General features: G+C 41.2%; 1 long non-coding RNA gene across 1 annotated transcript in view; it reads right to left on the bottom strand.

The window, feature by feature from the left end:
* The window catches only part of LOC128502048 (uncharacterized), a 50570-nt gene extending 37187 nt beyond the window's left edge, over positions 1-13383 (bottom strand). The window contains exon 1 of the long non-coding RNA XR_008355082.1: positions 13308-13383. This is a non-coding gene — a long non-coding RNA (uncharacterized LOC128502048). The remainder of the gene's footprint in view (positions 1-13307) is intronic.
* Between the last annotated feature and the right edge of the window lie 906 nt (positions 13384-14289).

The raw sequence follows: 14289 nt of genomic DNA, 5'->3' as shown, positions 1-14289 counted from the left end.
ATGGTAAGGGACCGCTTATATGCACCAATAGAAGAGCCATTAATGTGCAGGAGTACGCTAGGTGGCTCAAGAGCGAAACCCGGGTCAGCAACAAATCGGATTACACGGAGGATGGTCTCCCAATAAGGGACTATCATAGGGCATTCCCAGCAAAGATGGAGGTATGTGCCGGCACAGGAACCGCATCTCCAACATAATGGAGATATGAATTGTTTAACGTTAGCTTGTCTTTGGACTGTAAAATACCCGGACTCTCATGTGAACTAATAGTCTAGTCCGGTTCGGTAGAGGATTTTTCTACAAATACAAAATAGAGCTTTGTTAAAATATTTAAACGCAGTGATCCGCCCAAAACTCCCAGGTAGGAATACTTAATACTAATCTTGTAAATTGTAAATCTATTCACTTACAGGCATTGGCGAGGCAGAGAAGATTGAAAAGGGCATTAATATAAGGGACAGAACTTAAGGCTATAAATATAGCATTCCTTGGCTGCTTGCATCTTCCATAAGAATAGGGTTCATTAGCTTGGTAGTCGTGATCCTAGTCTATTAATTAGAATTGAGAATTGGATTTCAATTGCAGGTTGCTCTGTGCTAATAAAAAATCCAAAATGATCCATATAGAATCGTTATGTGAAGAAAGCAGGAGGAATATTCTTGTAAAATCCCATTATATTTGGTATAAGGGGCCCAATAAATGAAGGGGGGATGTCCTATTCAAGAGGGACACAGTTTGCTCATTAAGTTTGGACGACGCGTTTATTCTTCTCCCTTTAAAGAACAAATCGATTAGTTGGCCGTTTTTTTTTTTACAAATTGGATAGAAAATGTATTCGTTTATTTTAAATTATTTAATGAACAAACTAGGTGTTAAAAACAACATAAACATGTTTCACTGTACTCTGCACACAATACTTTCATCTCTTTATCACAAGGCATTTCTCTAATCGCCTTTTTATTTTACTATGATAATAATAAAAGCTATATTAAAAGGTACAAAAACCCAAACACGATATTTCCCTAACTAGGTTTTAATACCTAAAAAGTTTTACTAGTAAATATTACCGTATTTGCTCGATTATAAGACAAGGTTTTTTCCAGAGCAAATGCTCTGAAAAACACCCCTTGTCTTATAAACCGGGGTCGTCTTATAATCAGACCTCAAATAGGTCTGACTATGAGACTAAGATCCAGATCGACCTGGATCCTCCTGTGTTATGCCACCCCCCCTCAACTTACCGGTGCTTCTGAGTCACCGGTGCTTAGTCCGGGCAGCGTGTAGAGCTCTACGCGATTTGCGTAGAGCGGAAGTTGTCTACGCGAATTGCGTAGAGCTCTACGCCCTGCCCGGACTAAGCACCGGGGGACTCAGAAGCACCGGTAAGTTTGGAGCAGGGAGGGGGAGGGAGTGTTAAATGGGGGGGCATAAGGCATTTATGGAGGCAGAGTGCTCTGTGAAATGCCTTTTAACCCCCTTAATGCCATTCTGCCTCCAGAAATGCCTTTTAACCCTCTATACGCCACTCTGCCTCCTGAAGTGCCTTATACCTCCCTATATGCCACTCTGCCCCATAATATGCCTTTTAACCCCCTAAATGCCAGAGTGGCATATATGGGTATAAAGCATTTCTGGAGGCAGAGTGGCACATAGGGGGTCAAAAGGCATATCATGGGGCACAGTGGCATATATGGGGTATAAGGCATTTCTGGGGCAGAGTGGCAAGCCTGGGGGCAGATGTGCATAACTGGGGGCCGGTTGGAAAAAAAAAAAAGGAAATAAAAACAAAATATTTTTCTCAATCGTAGCTTTTATTAACAAACAATAGTTTACGTAGTTTACATTAGGGCTGCAACAACTAATCAATAAAATCGATAATAATAGATAATGAAAATCGTTGCCAACAAATTTCATTATCGATTAGTTGAATCGATTTTTATCCATTATAAAATGAGGGTTTTTTCACAGCAAACGCTCTGAAAAATACCCCTCATTATATAATCCGTTTCAGTGACTCACAGCAGCAGCTCCTACTTCCCAGTCCCTCCCTGTAATCACTGGCCCCGCCCCCTTCCTTCTCCAGAACCACATGGCTGTGACACTCATCTAACAGTAAGTATAAAATTAATATTTGGGCTACTGAAAGTTAGGGGAGGTGGGGGTTAATTTAGGGGCAGTTATGGTTAATGGGGTGTTTAGGGTTAATTTAGGGGCAGTTATGGTTAATGGGGTGTTTAGGGTTAATTTAGGGGCAGTTATGGTTAATGGGGTGTTTAGGGTCAGCTATGGTTAATAGGGTGTTTAAGGTTAATTTAGGGGCAGTTATGGTTAATAGGGTGTTTAGGGTTAATTTAGGGGCAGGTATAGTTAATGGGGTGTTTGGGGTTAATTTAGGAGCAGCTGTGGTTAATGGGTTTAATTTGAGGCAGTTGTGGTTAATGGTGTGTTTAGGATTAATTTAGGGGATTCTGTGGTTGATGAGGTCTTTAGGGTTAATTTAGGGGATGCTGTGGTTAATGTGGAGTTTAGGGTTAATTTAGGGTAGTTGTTTTGATGGGGAATTTAGAGTTAATTTAAGGGTAGTTATGGTTAATGGGGTGTTTAGGGTTAACTTAATGATGAGAACTGAGGGTTAATGTAATTAATTTAATAAAGTTAACTTAAGGTGCAGTTAGAGGTAAAGGGGGGGCAAACTAAGGGGAATCTAAATCCTGGGGGCAGTGAAGTGACATATCTGGGGGTATAAGGCATATACAGTATATAAGGCATATGTGAGGAGGGCAGTGTGGCATGTCTGGGGAGGACGGAGTGGTGTATGAGGGTGTATAAGGCATATCTGGGGCCACAGTGGCATATCTGGGGAGGGCAGGGTGGCATGTCTGGGGAGGATGGAGTGGTGTATCAGGGGTATAAGGCGTATCAGGCACAGTGGCATGTGGGGGGTAGAGTGGAGTGGCAGATGTGGGAGGCAGCGTGGAGTGGCAGATGTGGGAGGCAGCGTGGCATATGTGGGAGGCAGCGTGGAGTGGCAGATGTGGGAGGCAGCGTGGGGTGGCAGATGTGGGAGGCGGCGTGGTATATGTGGGAGGCAGCGTGGAGTGGCAGATGTGGGAGGCAGCGTGGCAAGCCTGGGCTTAAATGTGCATAAATTGGGGGGGCTGGTTGGGAAATGAAGACAAGAAATGCATTTAAATCAAAGTTTTTTTTATTCTGCTGTTTGTATTTAGCATCATTTGTTTATTAAATTATTTTAAATTAATGAAAAATTTACATTCATTTTTTTTAGCCGATTAATCAAAAAAATAATCGGCCAACTAATCGATTATGAAAATAATTGTTAGTTGCAGCCCTAGTTTACATGAATTAACATTTACTGGTAAAACTTTTTTCCTATAGGGTCATCTTATAGTCAGGCGTTTTCTTTTTTTCATAAATTAATATTCAGATTTGGGGGGGGTCGTCTTAAAATCGAGCAAATACGGTAATTCAAATGTAAACTACCATACGTGCTCGATTATAAGACGACCCTGATTATAAGTCAACACCCCAAAATCAGTATATTCATTTAGGAAAAAAGAAAAATCCTGAAAACTACCCTATAGGAAAAAGGTTTTACTAGTAAATGTTAATTCATGTACCTATGTAAACTATTTTTTTAATAACAGCTATGATTGAGAAATATATTTTTTGGTTTTTTATTTTCCAACCTGCTCCCCAGTTATGCACATCTGCACCCAGGCTTGCCACTCTGCCCCAGAAATGCCTTATACCCCTATATGCCACTCTAGCATTTAAGGGGTTAAAAGGCATATTATGGGACAGAGTGACATGTAGGGAGGTATAAGGCATTTCAGGAGGCAGAGTGGCGTACAGAAGGTTAAAAGGCATTTCTGGAGACAGTGGCATAAAGGGGGTTAAAATGCATATCTGGAGGCAGAGTGGCATCCAGGGGATTAAAAGGCATATCACAGAGCACTCTGTCTACAGAAATTACTTATGGGTTGACGGGGTGACCACATCCAAGCACTCTAAAAAGCAGAGGAGCATCAGGACTTACCCTCAAACAGAGTCCTCTCCTCTCTGTCCCCAGGGTCATCCCTGGAGGGAATCCCTTGCCGCTCCACCTCTGCAGTGTCTCCGGAGCTGACAGGTATTCACAACATACCCGCTAACACGTAACGCAAACGACCAGTCATTCCAACAGTGCTTGATCACGTGATGACATCACATGATCTCGCATGACCTGAAATTGCCTTGTTTTCAGCACTAAATCAGCTCAGAAACCTCAGTATCTCATTGTCCTTGCACATTTTTGTTCCTGCTTGATTTTGGTGAGAGATTACATTTTTAAATCATCTTGTCGTTACCCTGCTGCCCATCTTCCTTTTTTTGGTTTGTTGAAAGTGTGCTCTGGGCTCTGACCTGATCACGACTATTTTAACATTTTGGCGATGGCTTTGAATGAATTGTTTATTCTTCTGCCTTTGAAGAACAGATCTCTCTTGTCATACTTAAATACCGCTGCAGAAATGGGAACAAACCCCAAGTTTGTGCCATTTTTTCCATAAATATCTCTGCCCTATCATTTAGCACCAACAATGACTGCCTAATCTACCTCTGCACCTTCACAGTATGTAACATCATTACGATGGAATGCTCTTTGGTCCACCAGCATTATCATCAAAATGCTAAATTCACATTCTCTCCAAAGGTTGTTTGCAATTATAAAGGATTGACCTAGTAACCTACAGACTCCTTTATATGCATACTTTGTCTCTTCCAGGTCTTTTTGGCATCAGACCTGAAGACCAACAAACAGCTGGCAGTAAAACTCGTCAGAAAGAGAGCCATGCTGCAACGCCTTGAGGGCATTTTTGTTGAACGGAGGGTCCTTGAGGTTGCCACCGGAAGCGCCTTCCTAACACAGGCCTATGGCACCTTCCAGACCAAGGTACCAACAGGATTGTCTCTCCTCCGTCTCCCTGTCTTCCGTTACAATATGATCTGCTTGATCTCAGCGCCTAATGCTTTCCTTACCCTCCACTCGCTCTGGTCTCTTTTCTACATTCATCTGATAAATCTTTCGTTTTTTATTTATGTTACCTTTCATGTGGTATTTAACTCACTAGAATAATATATTACTGGAATATATAATAATATATACTAGGGTTAATAAGAAAAACACAATACCACAATTTGTGATGGATTTTTGTAACACTAAATGCTTTTACTAATATTTTTTTTCTTAGTTTTGTTTGGAAACATTGACAATGTTATAGACAAAAAAAAATACATCAATCAATCAATATTCGATAATGAGGTTGTTGGAAAAGAAGGCATTTTAGACGGCTATCTAACTATAACTAACTTGTTACGCAGGACCATCTGTATTTTGTTATGGAGTACGTCAGCGGAGGAGACTTGTTTTCCTATCTGGAGAAGAACGGAAGGCTAGATCTCTGCACCACAACGTAAGAAAACATGATTTTTACAGCAGAGGATTGCCATAGAATTAGCACATGAAAAGTAGACTAATGAAGATATTACTGTATTACTGAACCATTATAAATTAAAATGTTAACTCTTTAACGCTGCATTTTTTCAATACTTGTGTCTGATAAATGTTCTGATAATTGTCAGATTCTTTGCTGCGGAGATGGTGTGCGGGATGCAATACCTCCACGAGAGAGGAATTATACATCGGTAAGCATACCTTCTTTCCACATTAGAAAATTGCTTTTGCTCTTCTATCTAGCAATAACATGTATTTATGATCAAACTCCTTTAAGATTGGGCTGTTTTTTACATTTTTTAACTAAATGTTTCTGTGGTGTTTGTGTTTAGCTGTCAATTTCTTCCTTCTCATTTAGTTTATCCACACAAACTATATTTTGATTTAGTAACAAAACTTGTTAAATAGATTCTAATATTTGTTCTGAGCTTCGAAATAATCAGTGTTTTCATTTATTTATTAATAGCAAGTTATAGGGCAATTAGTACAAATAAGCAGCCTATTAAAATTTAATTTCCAGCACCCATGCCCTATTTGGGCCGATACAAAGGGATCACTGCTCACTTTCCACGCTCGCTTAACCCTAGAACGTGCCACGCATGTGATCCTTAACGTTATGTTTCTTCTGTGATGTGCCCGGCCCGTCATTGGTCGTTAAAGAGCTAAACATATGGCACAAATCTATGCAGTTTTATTTGTTGAGGTTGACGCATCGTATTTAGGAGGTAGAAAGGATACACTTAAACAACCGATGTAAGATAACAGAGACAGTCAGCTGCCAGCAGCGAAACTTAGGATCTCCAGTATACGGTCTTCCTGGCTTCAAATATATCCCTTCCAATGGGCCATCTGTCACGAACTGGGTCCATGCTGATGACTGCATTAACCCAGCGCGCCCAAAGATTGTGTGCAGGAGTCACAGTGCAGTAGTGGAGTTGGACAGGGCCTGGTTGCAGGGTGACCGCACTCACCTGGGTGTTGAGTATCTAGGGTTGTGCAGCCAAACACCAGAGCCCTGATATAGCACCGGATGTAGTCCAGAACAAAGTGAAATCCTGCAGGCACCCAGGAACAGGCATGAGACATCTCACAAGACTCATGTGCGGGATGCTGCAGGCTGGGAGAATGGAAGCTAAGCAGGGAAATATAGCAGACACATAACAAGCAAGAAACAGGGAGACCAAGCGCGAAACATAACCAGACAAGATATACATGTTACTGAGCACAACAATGAACAAGACAAGGAATAAACATAACCAGACAAGATATACATAACACAGGGCACAACAGAGAACAAGACAGGACACCCCGCTGCCGGGGATACAGGACAGGACACCCCGCTGCAGGGGATACAGGACAGGACACAGGTCACCCTGCTGCAGGGATACAGGTCACCCTGCTGCTACAGGACAGACTGACACACATAAATACAGAAACTAGCCTAGGACTGTTTGATAACTATTAGAGATTCCGTCACATCTTATGGCCATAGTATGCTTAGCCCACCACTACGCCAAAGTACTCCAATGACGGTGGGTCCTAACGTTAATCTCTGCTGACAAAGGTACGAAACAAACCAAACATGAAATCCAAACACATAGCACTAAGACATACCTTTAGACTGTAGACTGAGACAAACAAAACACACGGGAGGGGCGCACCTTATAAAGGAAACACAGCTGAAGCAAAGAGCTAAAGCAGAAGCAAGGAATGGGAGATCAGAACAGAGCAAAAGGAAATCCATGAATGGATCGAAGCAAAACAGGGAAACTGAGGCAAGAGCGAGATATGTATCTCCACAGCCCGGGTAGGACACATCTTATTGAACAGATGTTTAGTTATGGGTTTCTGATTAAAATAAACTAAACTCAAACTTTCACTCTTTGCAGAGACCTCAAGCCTGAAAACATCCTGTTAACTAGCGAAGGTCATCTGAAGATCGCCGATTTCGGGCTGGCGCTGGAGGGCATCATCGGACAAAGGACAGCGAGAGGACATGCCGGAACAGTTGGCTTTATCGCACCGGAGGTGAGAAACAGATAATGGATGAAATCTAATAATGTCACCAACTTTCAGGGATGTCACAGGCCTTGTTACAGTAACTACATCTTTAATTAATGTCCTCCAGTATCCTATAGTTATATGGGTGAAGCCTAGTAAGTGGATAGCTTGGATTATGGTGATATATTTATCAACATTGTTAAAACAATTCACATTTTCTAGAGACTCTTTTTTAAATTAATTTGAAAACCCTTAGATATTCATAATTAGTATTTTGTTTTGGTGATTATTTTGGTGACTTTCTGGTATTTGGCAGATCTACCAAGGAGAAAACTACAACGCCGCAGTGGACTGGTGGTCATTTGGAGTCATCTTGTACGAAATGTCCACTGGAGAAGAACCCTTTTACTGCGGGGACACGCGGGCGCTCGTGGTCACATCAACGCTGCAGGATACACCATTCTATCCCAAGTATCTGAGTCCAGCCACCAAAGATGTACTGATAAAGGTGGGTATAATCAGACTCTGTAGAATGATGTCATATAATGCGTTACATAGAATGATTTTACAAAACTACACAGAATTACACAGTTAAGAATGTTTAGTAAGAGTTACTGTCGTATAGCAGCCTTAAAAAGCGCAAACATTTTATCTTATTACAAAGTACCCTGTTCTTATTTCCTTTACATTTGAAAATGGACCCTTCGGCGCGTATTCTCTTGTATATTTGGGCCCTGACATCTGCTCATCGGTAGCATCACCATATAGCAGCTACATTAAACTCAATGCAGGATGGAGGGGAAAGACTAATGCAAGAAAAGACAAATTGTAGTAATTCAATTATTGGTATATTTGTTTAACTTAATAATTTGTTTCACTTTTTCACTGCTTTGAATATGATTATTTTATTTTTGGAACTGTTTAAATGTATGTTCCCATATAATAGCACTTTGTGTTCACCTTGTGTTCTGATGTTGCACATATACATGCAGTGACTCTGTTATTGACTCTCCTTCATTCTCTTTACAGCTGCTGTGTAAGAACCCATCCAGGCGGTTGGGGGCCACCGGACACATCAGATCTCATCTCTTTTTCCAGTCTATTGACTGGGAAGAGCTGGAGGCTGGGACATTGGATTCCCCTGTGTCGCTCACAGTAAGAAACCAAACAGAAACATACAACAGATAATAGGGAGCGTGTTAGAAAGATAGCATATTAGTCCAATTCACATAATGCCTAGGGGGATACACACTAAGGCCTAGGAGGACAATCTGGGTTTTTTTAGTTGTTGCAATGTCATTAAATTGCCTCAGGGACTGGCTGTGAAACCAGGACAGACAGGACAGAAATGTAACGAGGCAGAGAAACCTGGTGTTTCTCTCTCTGCTTACATGTTTAGGAACCTAATAATGTTCTGGATGCTCTGCACACTTCATTATTTCCTGTATAAAACTAACATCAAGTTTTATTTTTTCACAGTCATCACTGGACAGTCCAACGCAGCAAGTGGTAGAAGGAAGAGCCATATCGTCATCAGAGGCCATGAAGACACCTCTTGGCTCTAATGAGCAACAACTCTTCAATGGATTTTCTTTTACCAGCACAAAGTGGGCCATCTAATCAGCTCAAGCTGCAGCCCTTTGAGATGTGACAACACTCAGCCAGATCACCAACCTGCCGCCACCACCCACCCTGTCCGCCGATCTCCAGCCCGCAACGCCCAGAATGCTACGCAGAGAATCTACAGCCGCTCTCTCTCTCTCCTCCTCTCTCCAGACGATACTCCTATGTTGAAATGTTGTTGTTTTTAAATGATTTGTTTGTTGCATTTACTTAATGGTTAATAGTTCAGTTTTGTCTTTTTATTAGGTTAGGATGTCCCGCATCCTGAGTTGAAGTTGAAGAACAACGTGGGACATCACATAGTACATAGAAGAAGGGGCATAGAACTTTTAGGAAGTTTATTTAAATTTTATTCATGCACAAGGATTTGCTTATAGTAGGGGATTAGCTAAATATGTATTAAGAGGTAAGTAGCCTTAGGTTTATTTCAGTATCTACATAAATTAAGATAATTTAAAGACATATTGAAGATAGTAGGGGATTAGCTAAATATGTATTAAGAGGTAAGTAGCCTTAGGTTTATTTCAGTATCTACATAAGTTATGATAATTTAAAGACATATTGAAGATAGTAGGGGATTAGCTAAATATGTATTAAGAGGTAAGTACCCTGAGGTTTATTTAAGTATCTACATAAGTTAAGATAATTTAAAGACATATTGAAGATAGTAGGGGATTAGCTAAATATGTATTAAGAGGTAAGTACCATGAGGTTTATTTAAATACACATATAATACATAGTTTAATACCTTTTCACCCTCACTATGCCAAAGTACCCAATTCGGACAGCCCTAACCTAGCTGTATTGCTTACCGTGACATCCTTTCTGTTCTCCCAAAAAGCGAAGCCTCCCAGTTCCTTGCCTGGCAGAGTTTGTCTATGTGAAAAACTCTGCAGGGCAGCTAAGACTGTACAGCTTCCATAAATAACGTATCGGCGGATGACAACTCGGTAAGTGCGGAACCCAGTGGGGTAGAAGACGTTTGGAAGCAGGTGCTGGGAATGTAATCGAGCCGCGGTTCTAAGTGAAATGCTGCTTGTTTTACTCAATGGCAAGAAATTAGGAAATTTAAAAAATGCGGGCATTTCTGCCCCATCTCCTTAAGCTGTCCTGTAACTTTTACCTCCCTCAGGCACCAATATTGAGGCACCTGTGTTGGGGAGTGGGTGCTTTGGCATAGTGATGGACTAACTAATACATTTAAAAAAAAAAATATTATAAAAAAATGTTTATAGATATATTATAGATATAGAGATATATATTATATTAAGAGAAAAAAGATAATATTAAGATAATATGTTTCATTCACAGAATAATTAATAGATGGCCATACATTGTGACTAAATCCTCAAATTTTACATGTTAGATGTTAGGTGTATATTTTTTCCATCTTTTTTAACGTGACACGTGTATATCTTACATGATGCTCATCCCCCTCGGATGTAAAATACCGTAAAGCAGTATGTAGACCCCAGAGGTGAATTTTTTAATCAGATATTTTAATGGAACCACCTTGATTAATTCACCGATTAATTCAGCGAACGGAAGCTGTTATGTGCGTTGGTGAGCAGTATGTAAAATGTACGCGTTAAGTTAAAATAGCTCCATGGTAAGCAATAACACTAGGTTAGGACCCACCAAATTGAGGTACTTTGACGTAGTGGTGGGCTAAGCAATCTATGGCCATTCACTAAAGTGTTCATTAGAATTATTTCCATTACATTAAAAAAAAGTAAAAATGCTGCAACAAGGAAAAGGTACGAGGATTTGATTCAGCTTTGGGCAACGGTATTTCAGTAAATAAAAATCAGTCCATAGTAATCCGCCCATGTCTGTGCAGTCAGTAACGGTCTCTCTATGTAAATTGATTACATTGATCAGGAACAGAAGTGTCACAAATCCCTGTCCAGCAGCGTAATATTTCTATTTTCATTCCGTTACATGAAACTCTTGGTGATTTCTTGGTTTTCTAAGAATTTCAGCAGCAGTTTCAGTTGAGGCTGGAAAAACGCTGCAAACAATTGGTACAACTATGACATATCAAGAGCTGCCTCAAACAAATTCTTTGTCTTTCAGAACCTGAACATTCAATGTATGGAACGTATCAGGGGCTTTTGAAGGCCTGCAAGCAAGAGTTTTCAGAAGCTTCAAGGCTATACAAAAGCGTTACCACAAAACGAGAACTCAAAAGCACGGCGTGTGCAAGCCGGCCTCCTAATAAAAGTAAAGCGGCTAGCGTGCACACATGGCGGTCTTACCAACTTACCTCGCGGCGGCACCACGTGAATATTGGTCTGCCAGCCCACCTGTTTGGCCGGTGACAAGGGCCGCACGTTGGACCTCTTTGGGAAGTTATCAGAGAGGTTTCTTTCTCCTGCAAAAATTCTTATACTGGGCCAGAATATCTGAAAAGCCCTGGCGCTTCCATGTAGTGTTTGCATTTCAGACTTGGCAGCCTCTGTCCAAATAGTTGGTAAAAAAAGACCCCGAAGGTTTCAGCAGCATGCAAGCGTCAAGAGTTGGCAAGCAAAATTTTGCAGGTTGCCTCGGACTTTTGCTTGCAAATTTCACCTCGCAATCCTGCAGGAATGCCAGAAGACTTCCAAGTCTCTCTGCACCACATTAATTACAATTAAATTAAATTATTACATAAACAGAATGTTTGCTTGGAAAGAGCCAAAAATAATATGATAAAAAGCAGAACAAGACAATGGGATTTTGTCTTTTTTTTTAATAAATAAAATAAATACATAAAATGTGTGTATCTGCTTAATCACAAACTAGCTCTCTGTATGAAGTGAAGTGGATGACATACGGGCCTGCTAACGAGAATCTCTTGACTATTCCTTTAAAAGTCTTCTGGCTGGAAGATTTGAGCAGCCGTTATGGCTGGTGAAATTTTCCCAAACATTTCAATGTTTACATTTCAAAACCAACCTAGAATTCTCCATCTAGTTTAAACATATATGCATAGTCCAATGTATGAAAAGTTATCTGGGTCTCATACTAAGAGACTAGAACAAATATTTCACATTACATTTAAAGAAAAGATCTTTAAGGTTCTGTATGCTTACATGACTGCATCTTTTTTCTATGCCCCAATAAAAGGCATCATCTTTGACTAAAGACTATATGTCAAGGGAAAAGAATACCTGCCATGTGTACATGCTTTTGCAGAACAGCATTGATTTTTGGACACTCTTTCCCACTTAGTGTGTCATGTGCTGCTAGGGGAGATCCTTTCTGACTGCCCAAGGTCTTCAGAGTTCTGTGCCATTGCTGCGTCCATGTGTCCACCTCACAACACTGTTGTTCTTTGGGTATGATGGGTCGGTGGTCACAACGACACTACTAACACTTCCTGAACACACACCCCAACACCTGAAATGCTGGGGCTATGGAGAAAAAAGCTAAAACACATACACTGGATTTCACAGGCTTATCGGTCACCAAAGCACATATTGAAAAAAGGAGCTACAATATGAGCCAACTGAGCAGCAACTTAGGGCTCCACGAAGGTGAGGGTCCCCATTAGAGAATTTGAGTGTTGTGAAGCAGTTTCATTATAACGTTACATTACTATAGTGCTGACTTTTATAATTCAGGACCCCCTCAGCACGTATGCATTCATTCAGACGCTCAGTCATTCACCTTCCTAAACCCCCTTACCTCATCTGCAGATGTCAATGCGGCCCGACGGCTTCGGACACAGGTTACCGCTGTGGCGCCCGCGCACTCTGCGAGGCGAAGCAGGAACCGGGGAGGGAGAAGAGTTTCCGAGTTTCTGTACGAGCACTACAGCGGTAAGCTGCGGGCCCCAGTGCAGCTCGGCCGACCCCCGCGGTATATCTCAGTACGGACCCCGTTATTATTTACTTCATGTATCTGCAGATGTGCCCGTGTATTATTCTGCTGATGGCGGCTAAGGGTCCAGAAGCACTCCCGTCACACAGTAGATTTCCACATCGTAGCTTTGAAGGAACTCACAATTTTGAATCTGGCATTTCCAGGAGATACGTGCTAACGGCACATTAACCCTTACATTACTGGGAGCGTCTTACTGCTCCACCATTGTAAATATTATAAAACATTTAACCCTTTGAATGGACATTTCATTTGCAAACCTTGAATTTAGTACCTGAGAAATATGTATGTTAGGAAAGGTACATACCTGCCAATGCTTGCGGTCAGCGCAGGTCTTCACGTAGACTTTTTGTGGGATCCCTTTAGTCTGTTTTGCTGAAGGCCAATGTCAATGTGCAGTGCTTCGTTTTCAAGTGAAGAAGCGAGAGGTAGCTCATAAGAGCCACGATAGAGCGAAAATCGACCCCTTAGCCTGGAGGGCTATGCAAAGCCTCTCGTCTCTATGGCCAGAAGTCTGTTGAAGTGTCTTCAAAGGGGGTAGGAGCCCAAAGAACTAACTTCCTCAACCACCATAAAAAAAAAGTGAGTCCTCAGGGGAAGAAAAGGCTCCGTGTGGCCTTTGTAGTAGTATGAAGCCTGACTGACTAGAATGACGCATTTGTCATCTTCTGGCCATATTCAGCCGTGAACAAAATTGTAATCCCGTCGATGCTGCGTAGACAGTTTAGACACTTAGTTATTTTATACTGTGTGTTCCCAGAGAGCTGACCAATACCTTATTCGCATATTACGAGGTAGAGCCCTGTTTATTGTACGCCCGTTCCTTAGCTCCGCCCCTTATTCATATTTGCAGCTCTTAAGAGAACGGCCATTTTGTGCTGCTCAGCTTTTCCTGTCATAGGTCAGGATAATCTCTATCAATTTGGTGGATTTTACATTTTCAATAATTTTAACCCTTCCATTCAAATGAAATCCAACTTTTCTTATTTTTAGTTAGGGAAAAGAAAACATTTAAATTTTCTTAGTGGCACTACTACTTTGTGCGGTTGCTGAGCCAATAATCTCAGTAGAAGGTAGTAGAAGGCCTCTAACTTCACCATCTTCTATTACTCAAGCTCCAACAGTGGACTTTTTCCAGACATTTTTCAGGCATGCGTACACAAATGTTGGGTTGCCTGCTTCTAGATTGTTCTAGACACCCCCCAGCTCTTAATTGCTCCTCATTTTCACAGACAAGAGATAGTTTAATTCAGATGCATCTGATTATTTAGGACCCCGCAAGGTCTTGG

Source organism: Spea bombifrons, chromosome 7 (genome assembly GCF_027358695.1).
Source record: "Spea bombifrons isolate aSpeBom1 chromosome 7, aSpeBom1.2.pri, whole genome shotgun sequence".
In the NCBI taxonomy this organism is placed as follows: domain Eukaryota; kingdom Metazoa; phylum Chordata; class Amphibia; order Anura; family Pelobatidae; genus Spea; species Spea bombifrons.
The sequence above is the reverse complement of the archived record's forward strand: the minus strand, read 5'-3'. Positions and strand labels throughout refer to the sequence as shown.